The 14871-nt window shown below is 39.4% G+C and overlaps 1 non-coding gene across 1 annotated transcript; it reads right to left on the bottom strand.

The window, feature by feature from the left end:
* Positions 1-9949: 9949 nt before the first annotated feature.
* Positions 9950-10056, bottom strand: LOC117203437 (U6 spliceosomal RNA). The gene has a single exon (XR_004486186.1). It is a non-coding gene; the product is annotated as a U6 spliceosomal RNA (small nuclear RNA).
* Positions 10057-14871: the final 4815 nt, after the last annotated feature.

The following is a 14871-nucleotide window of genomic DNA, read 5'->3' as shown; positions in this document are numbered from 1 at the left end:
TAGACTCCATTTCCTGCAAAAAAATTTGTGGCCATATTTAGTCTATCACAGAAAGGCATGGTGGAAGACACTGGGGGAAAAAGCAGAAGTTAATATTCATATGTTTGGAATGGAATGTAAGGAGTAGAAAATTTAAATAGAAAATCCTTTATCCATTGAATAAAAGGTGAACAAATGTTTAAGGAATACTAATGTAAAGTGATACCATATTGTCATCTTGCTGAGGTTCCCATATGTCTTTTTTTTTTTTTTTTGTGGTACGCGAGCCTCTCACTGCTGTGGCCTCTCCCGTTGCAGAGCACAGGCTCCGGACACGCAGGCTCAGCGGCCATGGCTCACGGGCCCAGCCGCTCTGCGGCATGTGGGATCTATCCCGACCGGGGCACGAACCCGTGTCCCGTGCATCAGCAGGCGGACTCTCAACCACTGCGCCACCAGGGAAGCCCTCCCGTATGTCTTGATTGGGTTCAGTATAAGGGCCCATTTGGTAGAAATGGTTACATCCTCTTGTCTAGGCGGCTCTTTGAGGGAGGAGCTTTTTATGTCAGATGACTTAAAATCCAATAAACAGCTTAAAAACAATACAGAAAAAAAATCAAGGCTTTTTTTTTTCCTTTAAATCAATAAGCATAGCATGTCTTAGTTACTCAACCATCACTATTTGGCTCCACTAAAAGTTGTCTTTCCAACTGGAATTAATAGTTCAGATTTAAGACCAGTTGACTGTCTTAAATGCAGGAGCGGGTATGTCCTGGAGTCTTGCCAGGCATGTCTCTTACCAGGTACTGTTTGCCAATTCACATTCTTTAAGGCAGTATTTTTCTTTTCTAATAAGTGCTCTGTCATATATATTATTGTTGTAGGAAGCCTTTACACTGAGATTTATCTATGTGACAGTATGCTTAGTTGCATGTTTAATTTTTAAAAAGGAATTCATTGTTAGACATCAGAGTTCATACAAAGAAATGTGATTTTCTATATTCTTTTTTTTCTACCACAAGTCCTCATTTACTACCTAATCATGCTTCTATTTTTTTTTTTTTTTTTTTGCGGTACGCATCGGCAGGCGGACTCTCAACCACTGTGCCACCAGGGAAGCCCCATGCTTCTATTTTTAATTAACTAAGTGATGGTATTATTAATAGCTAACATGCATTGAGTGCCAGGTACTGGGCTAAATATTTTACCCACCTCATTGAATTTAATTCTCCCAATAAATCACTTATTCCATGAAGTATGGATTACTCTCATTTTCTAGATGAGGAAACTGAGGCTTGGAGTAATCACCTTTCCCTGAGTCAACCAGGTAGCACAATATATTTTCTAAGCCTTTATTTCCATAGGCAAAATTTGAAGACATACTTCATCTTTTTTCTAAAGATACATTGTGTTCCTTTGAGATAGAAATGACTTAATAAAAAGGAGCTTTAATACATATTCAACATGTATGTGACCTTAATGTCTATAACTAATATTATAAGGCTGGACATTTGGATATTCCAGGAACGTACTAAATTAATAATAATTCCGAACTTCATTTGAAATCATAGATCAAGGCATGGCAAGTGTTTTCAGTAAAGGGTCAGAGAGTAGATATTTTTGGTTTTGTGGGCAGCAGGTTTCTGTTGCATCTATTCAACTTTGCCATTGTAGAGCAAAAGAAGCCATAGAAAATATGTAAATGGATGGGCTTAACTATGTTCCAATAAAAATTTATAAGACCATGTGGATGGGCTGAATTTGGCCTACAAGTCATAGTTTGCCAACTTAGATTATAGGCCATTTTGTATCCACTTGTCACCATTAATGTTATCCTAATAAACTAAATTGTTGGGATATGATTTTAGTGATAATACAGAGAGAGACGCCTGTTCAGTAGTCTGGAACATGGGAAAACCTGTATCCACATTAACTGACATTGAATGGCTTGTTGGCTTTAGTCATCTGCATAATGGCTTTCTCAGTATAATTTGTTAGTAGCAAATTGAGTTAGGTTATCAACTGTGGAAGTAAAATTGATATGGCCCTGCCACCATTATGAATAAGTGTGCCCATAATGTCCCACAGTCAGGATAAAATAAAACCCACATTGCACTCTGAGATAAACCAAAAATAACAATTTTATTCTGCATAGTTTTAGTCTCCAAGACAAAAGAATTCTTGAGCATTTCCTGTAAGTTACCAACTCCCTAACAAAGCAACTCTATCTCTGACTTTTGTAAAACTGATGTCTGAAGATAGATTATGACATATGCAGATGTTAGCTGTGAGAAAACTGTTTTTTTTTCTTCATGAACAGACTAACTATAAATTCAGTAACCTTGGCAATTAAAAAAGTGAATATATTCCTTGTGTTTTCTATTTGCTCAATCAGTTCTCAAGTCTGGCTTCTTTGCAACTTACCTGCAAGCAAGCTTCTTTCTTTGTGTGCTTTCTGTCTGACTCTTCTTGCACATTTATTAAGTGTTCCTTATAGCACAGTGTGAACAGGATGATCAGTTTTCTATTGAACACATAAGAGACTGATAATTTAAGATTTCAAAGTTTGACCTAACCTTGAGGAGGCTGGTCGTGGCCTATTTTGACAAACTACAGATAAAGATACTGGTCACTATGGGAGGATAAATCTTTGCTTTGCCTGCCTTTCTTCCAGGATGACAAAAAGGGGCAGAATTTGAAGGAATACAAATTAGAAAGAGACTTGGAAAAATAATTATAATTTTATTTATTTTTAACATCTTTATTGGAGTATAATTGCTTTACAATGGTGTGTTAGTTTCTGCTGTATAACAAAGTGACTCAGCTATACATATACATATATCCCCATATCTCCTCCCTCTTGCATCTCCCTCCCACCCTCCCTATCCCACCCCTCTAGGTGGTCACAAAGCACTGAGTTGATCTCCCTGTGCTATGCAGCTGCTTCCCACTAGCTATCCATTTTACATTTGGTAGTGTATATAAGTCCATGCCACTGTTTCACTTTGTCCCAGCTTACCGTTCCCCCTCCCTGTGTCCTCAAGTCCATTCTCAACTTCTGCGTCTTTATTCCTGTCCTGCCCCTAGGTTCTTCAGGACCTTTTTCTTTCTTTTTTTTTTAGATTCCATATATATGTGTTAGCATACAGTATTTGTTTTTCTCTTTCTGACTTCACTCTGATTGTGAAGTCACCATCCACCTCACTACAAATAACTCAGTTGAGTTTCTTTTTATGGTTGAGTGATATTCCATTGTATATACATGGATGTGAATATATATATATATATATATTCACGTGAATATATATATTCCACTGTGTATACATTGATGTATATATATATACATATATATTGTGTGTGTGTATATATATATATTCACGTGAATATATATATATATATTCCGTTGTATATACATTGATATTCCATTGTCTATAGCTTTTTTATCCATTCTTCTGTCAATGGACACTTAGGTTGCTTCCATGTCCTGGCTATTGTAAACAGAGCTGCAATGAACATTGTGGTACATGACTCTTTGTGAATTGTGGTTTTCTCAGGGTATATGCTCAGTAGTGGGATTGCTGGGTCATATGATAGTTCTATTTTTAGTTTTTTGAGGAACCTCCATACTGTTCTCCATAGTGGCTGTATCAATTGACATTCCCACCAACAGTGCAAGAGGATTCCCTTTTCTCCACACCCTCTCCAGCATTTATTGTTTCTAGATTTTTTGATGATGGCCATTCTGACTGATATGAGGTGATACCTCATTGTAGTTTACATTTGTATTTCTCTAATGATTAGTGATGTTGAGCATCCTTTCATGTGTTTTTTGGCAATCTGTATATCTTCTTTGGAGAAATGTCTATTTAGGTCTTCTGCCCATTTTTGGATTGGGTTGTTTGTTTTTTTGATATTGAGCTGCATGAGCTGCTTGTATATTTTGGAGATTAATCCTTTTTCCGTTGATTTCTTTGCAAATATTTTCTCCCATTCTGAGGGTTGTCTTTTCGTCCTGTTTATGGTTTCCTTTGCTGTGCAAAAGGTTTTAAGTTTCATTAGGTTCCATTTTTAAATTTTTATTTCCATTTCCCTAGGAGCGAGTCAAAAAGGATCTTGCTGTGATTTATGTCATAGAGTGTTCTGCCTATGTTTTCCTCTAAGAGTTTGATAGTGTCTGCCCTTACATTTAGGTCTTCAATCCGTTTTGAGTTTATTTTTGCGTATGGTATTAGGGAGTGTTCTAATTTCATTCTTTTACATGTAGCTGTCCAGTTTTCTCAGCACCACTTATTGAAGAGGCTGTCTTTTCTCCATTGTATATTCTTGCCTCCCTTATCAAAAATAAGGTGATCATATGTGCGTGGGTTTATCTCTGGGCTTTCTATCCTGTTCCATTGATCTATATTTCTGTTTTTCTGCCAGTACCATACTGTCTTAATTACTGTAGCTTTGTAGTATAGTCTGAAATCTGGGATTCCTGATTCCTACAGCTCCATTTTTCGTTCTCAAGATTGCTTTGGCTATTCGGGGTCTTTTGTGTTTCCATACAAATTGTGAAATTTTTTGTTCTAGTTTTGTAAAAAATGCCAGTGGTAGATTGATAGGGATTGCATTGAATCTGTAGATTGCTTTGGGTAGTAGAGTCATTTTCACAATGTTGATTCTTCCAATCCAAGAACATGGTATATCTCTCCATCTGTTTGTATCATTTTTCATTTCTTTCATCAATTTCTTTTAGTTTTCTGCATACAGGTCTTTTGTCTCCTTAGGTAGGTTTATTCCTAGGTATTTTATTCTTTTTGTTGCAATGGTAAATGGGAGTGTTTTGTCCATTTCACTTTCATATTTTTCATCATTAGTGTATAAGAATGCAAGAGATTTCTGTGCATTAATTATGTATCCTACTACTTTACCAGATTCATTGATTAGCTCTAGTAGTTTTCTGGTAGCATCTTTAGGATTCTCCATGTATAGTATCATGTCATCTGCAAACAGTGACAGCTTTACTTCTTCTTTTCTGATTTGGATTCCTTTTATTTCTTTTTCTTCTCTGATTGCTGTGGCTAATCAACCTTGTCTTGCTCCTCATCTTAGAGGAAATGGTTTCAGTTTTTCACCATTGAGAATGATGTTGGCTGTGGGTTTGAAATATATGACCTTTATTATGTTGAGGTAAGTTCCCTCTATGCCTATTCTCTGGAGGGTTTTTATCATAAATCAGTGTTGAATTTTGTTGAAAGGTTTTTCTGCATCTATTGAGATGATCATATGGTTTTTGTCCTTCAGTTTGTTAATATGGTTTATCACATTGATTGATTTGCGTATATTGAAGAATCCTTGCATTCCTGGGATAAACCCCACTTGATCATGGTATATGATCCTTTTAATGTGCTGTTGGATTGTGTTTGCTAGTATTTTGTTGAAAATTTTTGCATCTATGTTCATCAGTGATATTGGCCTGTAGTCTTCTTTCTTTGTGACATCTTTGTCTGGTTTTGGTATCAGGGTGATGGTGGCCTCGTAGAATGAGTTTGGGAGTGTTCCTCCCTCTGCTATATTTTGGAAGAGTTTGAGAAGGATAAGTGTTAGCTATTCTCTAAATGTTTGATAGAATTCGCCAGTGAAGCCAGCTGGTCTGGGGCTTTTGTTTGTTGGAAGTTTTTTTTTTTTTTTTTTGCGGTACGCAGGCCTCTCACTGTTGTGGCCTCTCCTGTTGCGGAGCACAGGCTCTGGATGCGCAGGCTCAGCAGCCATGGCTTACGGGTCTAGTCGCTTTGCGGCACGTGGGATATTCCCGCACCGGGGCACGAACCCATGTCCCCTGCATCGGCAGGTGGACTCTCAACCACTGCGCCACCAGGGAAGCCCTGTTGGAAGTTTTTTAATCACAGTATCAATTTCAGTGGTTGTGATTGGTCTGTTTATATTTTCTGTTTCTTCCTGGTTCAGTCTTGGAAGGTTTTGCTTTTCTCAGAATGTGTCCATTTCTTCCAGGTTGCCCATTTTATTGGCATGTAGTTGCTTGTAGTAATCTCTCATGGTCCTTTATATTTCTGCAGTGGCAGTTGTTACTTCTCCTTTTTCATTTCTAATTCTGTTGATTTGAGTCTTCTCCCTGTTTTTCTTGATGTGTCTGGCTAATGGTGTATCAATTTTGTTTATCTTCTCACAGAACCAGCTTTTAGTTTTATTGATATTTGCTATCGTTTCCTTCATTTTTTTCATTTATTTCTGATCTGATCTTTATGATTTCTTTCCTTCTGCTAACTTTGGGGTTTTTTGTTCTTCTTTATCTAATTGCTTTAGGTGTAAGGTTAGGTTGTTTATTTGAGATGTTTCTTGTTTCTTGAGGTAGGATTGTATTGTGATAAACTTCCCTGTTAGAACTCTTTTGCTGCATCCCATAGGTTTTGGGTCATCGTGTTTTCATTGTCATTTGTTTCTAGGTATTTTTTTTTTAACATCTTTATTGGAGTATAGTTGCTTTACAGTGGTGTGTCTAGGTATTTTTTGATTTCCTCTTTGATTTCTTCAGTGATCTCTTGGTTATTTAGTAGTATATTTTTTAGCCTCCATGTGTTTGTATGTTTTGCAGATTTTTTCCTGTAATTGATGTCTAGTCTCATAACGTTGTGGTTGGAAAAGATACTTGAAATGATTTGAATTTCCTTAAATTTACCAAGGCTTAATTTTTGACCCAAGATATGATCTGTCCTGGAGAATGTTCCATGAGCACTTGAGAAGAAAGTGTAATCTGCTGTTTTTGGATGGAATGTCCTATAAATATCAATTAAGTCCATCTATTTTTAATGTATCATTTAAAGCTTGTGTTTCCTTATTTATTTTCATTTTGGATGATCTGTCCATTGGTGAAAGTGGGGTGTTAAAGTCCCTTACTATGATTGTGTTACTGTCGATTTCCCCATTTATGGCTGTTAGCATTTGTCTTATGTATTGAGGTGCTCTATGTTGGGTGCATAAATATTTACAGTTGTTATATCTTCTTCTGGATTGATCCCTTGGTCATTATGCAGTGTCCTTCTTTGTCTCTTGTAATAGTCTTTATTTTAAAGTGTATTTTGTCTGATATAAGAATTTCTTCTCCAGCTTTCTTTTGATTTACATTTGCATGGAATATCTTTTTCCATCCCCTCACTTTCAGTCTGTATGTGTCCCTAGGTCTGAAGTGGGTCTCCTGTAGACAACATTTATATGGGTCTTGTTTTTGTATCCCTTCAGCCAGTCTATGTTTTCTGGTTGGAGCATTTAATACATTTACATTTAAGGTAATTATTGATATGTATGTTCCTGTTACCATTTTCTTAATTTTTTTGGGTTTGTTATTGTAAGTCTTTTCCTGCTCTTGTGTTTCCTGCCTATAGAAGTTTCTTAAGCATTTGTTTTAAAGCTGGTTTGGTGGTGATGAATTCTCTTAGCTTTTGCTTGTCTGTAAAGGTTTTCATTTCTCCATCGAATCTGAGTGAGATCCTTGCTGGGTAGGGTAGTCTTGGTTGTAGGTGTTTCACTTTCATCACTTTAAATATGTCTTGCCACTCCCTCTGGTTTGCAGAGCTTCTGCTGAAAGATCAGCTGTTAACCTTATGGGGATTCCCTTGTGTGTTATTTGTTGTTTTTCCCTTGCTGCTTTTAGTATTTTTTGTTTGTATTTCATTTTTGATAGTTTGATTAATATGTGTTTTGGCATTTTTCTCCTTGGATTTATCCTGTGTGGGACTGTGTGTGCTCCTTGGACCTGATTGATTCTTTCCTTTCCCAATTTAGGGAAGTTTTCAACTGTAATCCCTTCAAATATATTCTCAGTCCCTTTCTTTTCCTCTTCTTCTTCTGGGACCCCTATAATTCGAATGTTGGTGCATTTAACGTTGTCCCAGTGGTCTGTAAGACTGTCCTCAATTCTTTTCATTCTTTTTTCTTTATTCTGCCTTGCGGTTGTTATTTCAACTATTTTGTCTTGCAGGTCACTTATCTGTTCTTTTGCCTCAGTGATTCTGCTATTTATTCCTTCTAGAGAATTTTTAATTTCATTTATTGTGTTGTTCATCATTGTTTGTTTCATCTTTAGTTCTTCTAGGTCCTTGTTAAATGTTTCTTGCATTCTGTCCATTCTATTTCCAAGATTTTGGATCATCTTTACTATCATTATTCTGAATTCTTTTTCAGGTAGACTGCCTATTTCCTCTTCATTTGTTAGGTCTGGTGGGTTTTTACCTTGCTCCTTCATCTGCTGTGTGTTTCTCTGTCTTCTCATTTTGCTTAACTTACTGGGTTTGGGGTCTCCTTTTTGCAGGCTGCAGGTCCGTAGTTCCCATTGTTTTTGGTGTCTGCTCCCATTGGCTAAGGTTGGTTCAGTGGGTTGTGTAGACTTCCTGGTGGAGGGGACTAGTGCCTGTTCTCGTGGATGAGGCTGGATCTTGTCTTTCTGGTGGGCAGGTCCACCTCTGGTGGTTTGTTTTGGGGTGTCTGTGAACTTATTATGATTTTAGGCAGCCTCTCTGCTAATGGGTGGACTTGTGTTCCTGTCTTCCTAGTTGTTTGGCATAGGGTATCAAGTCTTGGAGCTTGCTGGTCATTAAGTGGAGCTGGGTCTTAGTGTTGAGATGTAGATCTCTGGGAGAGCTTTCGCCGCTTGTTATTACGTGGAGACAGGAGGTCTCTGGTGGACCAATGTCCTGAACTTGACTTTCCCTCTTCAGTGGCACAGGCCTGACACCCGGCTGGAGCAGCAAGACCCTGTCAGCCACATGGCTTAAAAGAAAAGTTTGAAAAAAAGAAAGAAGGAGAGGAAGAAGAGGGCAACCAAATCAAAAAGAAAATCCACCAATGATAACAAGTGCTAAAAACTATAGTAAAAAAATAACAAACAAAGAAACCCAGACAGAACCGTAAGGCAAATGGTAAAAGCAAAGCTATATAGACAAAATCTCACAAAGAAGTATACACATACACACTCAGAAAAAGAGAAAAAGGAAAAAAAATTTTACCTATAAAAAAAAAAGAGAGTAACCAAATCAATAAACAATTCTACCACTGATAATAAACTCTAAATACTAAACTAAGAGAAACATAAAACCAGGAACAAATTAGATGCGGAAAGCAAACCGCAAGTCTACAGTTGCTCCCAAAGTCCACCGCTTAAATTTTAGGATGATTCGTTGCCTATTCAGATATTCCACACATGCAGGGTACATCAAGTTGATTGTGGAGATTTAATCCACTGCTCCTGAGGCTGCTGGGAGAGATTTCCCTTTCTCTTTGTTTGCACAGTTCCTGGGGTTCAGCTTTGGATTTGGCCTCCCCTCTGTGTGTAGGTCTCCTGAGGGCGTCTGTTCTTCACTCAGACAGGATGGGGTTACAGGAGCATCTGATTCGGGGGCTCTGGCTCACTCAGGCCGGAAGGAGGGAGGGGTACGGATGTGGGAAAGCCTGCGGCGGCAGAGGCCGGCGTGACATTTCACCAGCCGGAGGTTCACCGTGCATTCTCCCGGGGAAGTTGTCCTTGGATCATGGGACCCTGCTAGTTGCGGGCTGCACAGGCTCCCAAGAGGGGAGGTATGGAGAGTGACCTGTGCTTGCACACAGGCTTCTTGGTGGCTGCAGCAGCAGCCTGAGCATCTTATGCCCGTCTCTGGTATCCACGCTGATGGCCGCGGCTTGTGCCCGTCTCTGGAGCTCGTTTAGACAGTGCTCTGAATCCCCTCTCCTCGTGCCCTAGGAAACAATGGTCTCTTGCCTCTTAGGCAGGTCCAGACTTTTTCCCGGACTCCCTCCCGGCTAGCTGTGGCGCACTAGCCCCCTTCAGGCTGTGTTCGCGCAGCCAACCCCAGTCCTCTCCCTGGGATACGACCTCCGAAGCCGGAGCCTCAGCTCCCAGCCTCTGCCCGCCCCGGCGGGTGAGCAGACAAGCCTCTCAGGCTGGTGATTGCTGGTCGGCACCAATCCTCTGTGCGGGTGAAATATGGAACGCCTCACGAATTTGCGCATCATCTTTGCGCAGGGACCATGCTAATCTTCTCTGTATCGTTCCAATTTTAGTATATGTGCTGCTGAAGCGAGCACATAATTTTAATTTTAAAATTCATAAAATCTTTGTGAAATCTTTGTTGCCTGAGTCAGACTTGACCTTGTACTTATGTCTGATTCATATGGTGTGGTAACAAAGTTAATAACATCATCTAACATTCTACCTGCCTAATGACTTCCATATTCTTTTAAAATAGTGTACGTTTTCAAAAGAGTCATTAATATGGGCAGCCGACCCTGGCTTTTGCAGTCTCAAGGTACCATTATTCCATTTTTCTTCTGCCCTAAGATTGAGACCTTAGCTAAAATGACCCAGAAAAAGCCACCCAAATATTGAATTTGTTAATGAACTCCCCTTCCCATGATAGTTTTTATCATAATGAGAGAATATGAGCTAGTTCCATGATAATTGATAGGGCCATCCAGTTAAATATGGCAGACTAAGCACCTTTGCTACTTGTATTTATTTTTGTGAATACATGTATTCATCTTTGCTACTTTCCACAATCTCATGTATTTATCTTTGCTACTTTCTATAATCTCATGAGAAGGACAATAAAGAAATGAGTGTAAACTCGTAAGGACAGAAAACAGGAAAGGAGGGCTTCCCTGGTGGCGCAGTGGTTGAGAGTCCGCCTGCCGATGCAGGGGGCGTGAGTTCGTGTCCCGGTCCGGGAGGATCCCACATGCCGTGGAGCTGCTGGGCCCATGAGCCATGGCCGCTGGGCCTGCGCGTCCGGAGCCTGTGCTCCGCGACTGGAGAGGCCACAACAGTGAGAGGCCCGCGTACCACAAAAAAAAAAAAAAAAGAAAACAGGAAAGGAGAAGACAGTAGGTAAGCCTTGTCAGAATTTTAGAATTTTCAAGATATGGAAACAACCTAAGCCCATGAATAATTAATGGATAAATAAAATGTGGTATATATGTATACAATGGAATAAAAATCAGCCATAAAAAGAAGGAAATCCTGCCATTTGTGAAAAAACGTATGAACTTTGAGGACATAGAAGCAGAGCGTAGAATGGTGGTTGCCAGGGGTGGGGGTGGGGTGGGGTTAGGGAGATACTGGTCAAAGGGCACAAATTTTAGTTCTAAGATAAATAAGCTCTGGAGATCTAATGTAGAGCATGGTGACTATAGTTAGTAGTACTGTATTGTATACCTGACATTTGCTAAGAGAGTAGATCTTCAATCTTGCCACACATATACAGACAAAGGTAGTTGTGTGAGGTGATGGATATATTCATTAACTTGATTGTGGTAAGCATTTAAATATATATACATATATCACGTCGTTACATTGTAGACCTTAAATATATGCAATTTTTATCAATCAATCCTACCTCAATAAAGTTGGAAAAAAAATATAAAAAGCAAATCCTACAAAAAAATTTTAGAACTGTGGCTGTCCGATATAGCAGCCGTTAACCACTTGGGCTACTTACATTTCAGTTGCTTAAAGTTAAATAAAAATTTTAAAATTTAGTCATTCAATTCTATTAGCTAACGTTTTAAGTGCTCAGTAGCTACATGTGGCTACCATGTTGTACAGCATAGATATGGAACATTTCCGTTGTGGCAGAAAGTTCTATTGGACAGTGTTGTTTAAAGGATGGAAAGTAAACAGACAAACAGGAACTGAGTTAGGTTTCTCTACTATGTGCCTACATGCGTGTAGTGGGTTGAATGGGGGCTCCCCAAAAGATATGTCCATGTCCTAATTCCAGAACTGGTGAATGTGATCTCACTGGGAAAAGACCCTTTACAGATGTAATTAAGTTAAGGATCATGAGATGAGATCATCCTAGATTGCTGGGTGGATCCTCATTCCAATGATAAGTGTCATAAGAAAGGAGAGAAGGTGATGTGAAAATGGAGGTAGCAACTGGTCTTTGGCTGCCATGGGCCAAGTAATTCCTGGAGCCATCAGAAGCTGGAAGAGGCAAGGAAGGATCCTCCCCTGGATTTTTCAGAGGGAGCCCTGCTGATTCCTCAGGTTTGGCCTTCTGGCCTCCAGAACTGTGATGAAATAAATTTCTGTTGTTTTAACCCACCAATTTTATGATGATTTTTTACAGCAGCCCTAGGAGAATAATAGATGGGGGAGGTCAAGAAGACTAAGTGTTTACTAAATGAAGAGTGTGAACCAGAAAGGCTCCAGAATGAGAGAAACTAGGCATGCATGAGGGCAGGACTAAGGTGCCTTCCTGTGAGAATCTGAGAGTAAGACTTTAATCCAAAAAGGGGAATTTATTAACAGAGTATCCCACAGATCATAAGGGTATCTCTTAGAGAAGAAGGGTTTTACATGGGCCAGACATCCCAAACTATGGCTAGGCATCCCCCTGCCCCCACTCAGAACCAAGAGCATCAGATCTGTCTTGTCCCAGGGGGCAGAGGGATAGTTGGTGTTATCTTAGCTGTGGACTGAAGTACCAACTGACCTCATCCCCTGAGCACTCGGTTTCCTGAATGTTTATTTCTTCCTCTAGAGTTTTAGAGAAATTTTGCACTGTGCCTGATCCCTTCTTTGCTTCCTGCTTTGTTCTCACCTGTTTACCCAGCCTCTTCACTCCTGAGAGGTTTCTTCCCTCATTCTGCATGTGAGGTCCACCTCTGAAATGCATAGAACACAAAGATTATCAGAATGATCCCAAGGAGCGTCCCTGAGCATATCGGGCTAATTTTGTGATATCGTGACTATAGAGAGGTAGAGTTTTAGCTGTACCTGGCATAGGATGCACAAACAGGAGAATATCTCTTCTCTTTCCAAAAGGCAGAAGGTACTGTCTGCTGTGCTGGGCCTCTGTGACCACCTTAGGGAGGGATAAGAAAGCCCAACAGACCCTCACTGTGCTCCAGAAGGTAGTGAAACTCAGGTGCCAAGAGAGCCACAAAGAGAAAGCAAGTCTTGAAAGTTTCTGAGAGTGAAAGAAACTTGACTGACTGTTTCCTAGGTGTGAGATATAAAATAAGTCACTTAACCCCCTGAGGCTCAATATATAAAGGGGGTTGTTGTGAGAAATAAGGAAATAAAAGGGAGAGGGGTGAGGTGATACTAGTCCAGTTCATGTATATTCTTTTACGTTCCAGTACGGGCCTGAGCAAGATAGGGAAACTGAGTTTGTGGGGTGTTGGATTAAAGTTACATGTATATATGTCCATGTGTGGGCCCCAAATAGTTACACAATGTCAAGAAGAAAAACAATGCAATTACTGGCCACTTGGAGTCTTTTCTTTATGACCCAAAGAATGAAGAACATTGACAACATCTGGCTGCAAAAGTACCTTTCACTTTCTGGTGCCACCAGAAATGCTGCCTTCTTCTTCTTTTTTTTTTTTTCTTTTTAACAAATATATTTATTTATTTATTTTTGGCTGCGTTTGGTCTTCGTTGTTGCACGCAGGCTTTCTCTAGTTGCGGTAAGCGGGGGCTACTCCTTGTTGCAGTGAGCGGTCTTCTCATTACAGTGGCTTCTGTTGTTGCAGAGCACGGGCTCTAGGTGCGCGGGCTTCAGTAGTTGTGGCTCTTGGGCTCAGTAGTTGTGGCGCACGGGCTTAGTTGCTCTGTGGCATGTGGGATCTTTCCGGACCAAGGATCAAACCCGTGTCCCCTGCATTGGCAGGCAGATTCTTAACCACTGAGCCAGCAGGGAAGTCCACTGGCTTCTTTGGACATAATATAGTTTTGGTCCCTGGATGTCTCTAACTGGGTTCTGAAGGTTCTCTTTGCACCTCATGAGTTTGGACAATCCAGAGGCACTGGTTTCCCAACTCTTAAGGAATATTAGTTCAACTTTGATTCCTTTAAACCAATACAAGCACTGGAGGAATCTGGATCTCTTATGTTATTTTAGTTTTTATCCTGACCTTGAAATTATTTATTCATTTTGTTTTAGTTTTTAAAATTATATTTAAGTATCTGCTACCTAAACACATCAGCTACCTGGAATCAGTGAAAAGGTTTCCTTGAGAATTTTGAGGTTTGGCATTCACGACTGAGTTCTCATTTAACACATTGCCTTTCATTTCACAGAAAGTCCTTGTCAAATTTTGCTCTTGTAAGTTGAATATAGCAGCCTAACAGCTTTTTTTTCTTTCTTTCTGTGGGGAAAAGGTGCTTTATTATAGAGTTGAAGGACTTCATTTTAATGTTGCAATCACTTCTTTAAAGTACTTTAAATTTATTTTCCCTATTATAGTCCTCTAATTTCCAGCTATGATCTGCAAAAACTGATTTGTTTTTTTGATGGAACACAATTTTCAAAGGTAATTAAAATAGTCTCCAGATAGGGAGACAACTAGCAAGATTAACAAATTATGTCACTTCTTTAAGTTTCATATTTATAGCAAAACCACATGTGTCTTATATGCAGATTTAACAACCTTTTGTATTTACTTGGCCTGGGAAATAGGGATATTAGTGGATAATGACTTTCACTGTAACACTAGGAGAGATGAGACACTTCTATTATAACAGGCTAGGATCAAACTCTTCTATTAGAGCCTTTTTTAGTCTTGTTTCTTAGCGTTCCACATTGCTTTTATAATTAGTTTCAAACTTAATCCTATAAAATTTGGCAGGGAAAAGAAAGAAGGACTTATGTGAAAATTCACATTTGCAATTGGATGAGTTTTAAGCTATTTAGCACAGACCTTTGATGACATATTAAGACAGAGATGCCCAAAGGATGAAATAAAGGGGTTTATAGTTATGTTATAGCTGTAGAATTACCCTAGATTTTCCCCCAGAGATAGAGTAATAATCTGGGGGCTTGAAGGTTGCCCTTAAGAATAGGGTAAATATTTACAGGTGTGCGTGGAACTAGATTTATTCTGTTGTATAAAAAT

Source organism: Orcinus orca, chromosome 3 (genome assembly GCF_937001465.1).
Source record: "Orcinus orca chromosome 3, mOrcOrc1.1, whole genome shotgun sequence".
NCBI classification, from domain to species: domain Eukaryota; kingdom Metazoa; phylum Chordata; class Mammalia; order Artiodactyla; family Delphinidae; genus Orcinus; species Orcinus orca.
The sequence above is the reverse complement of the archived record's forward strand: the minus strand, read 5'-3'. Positions and strand labels throughout refer to the sequence as shown.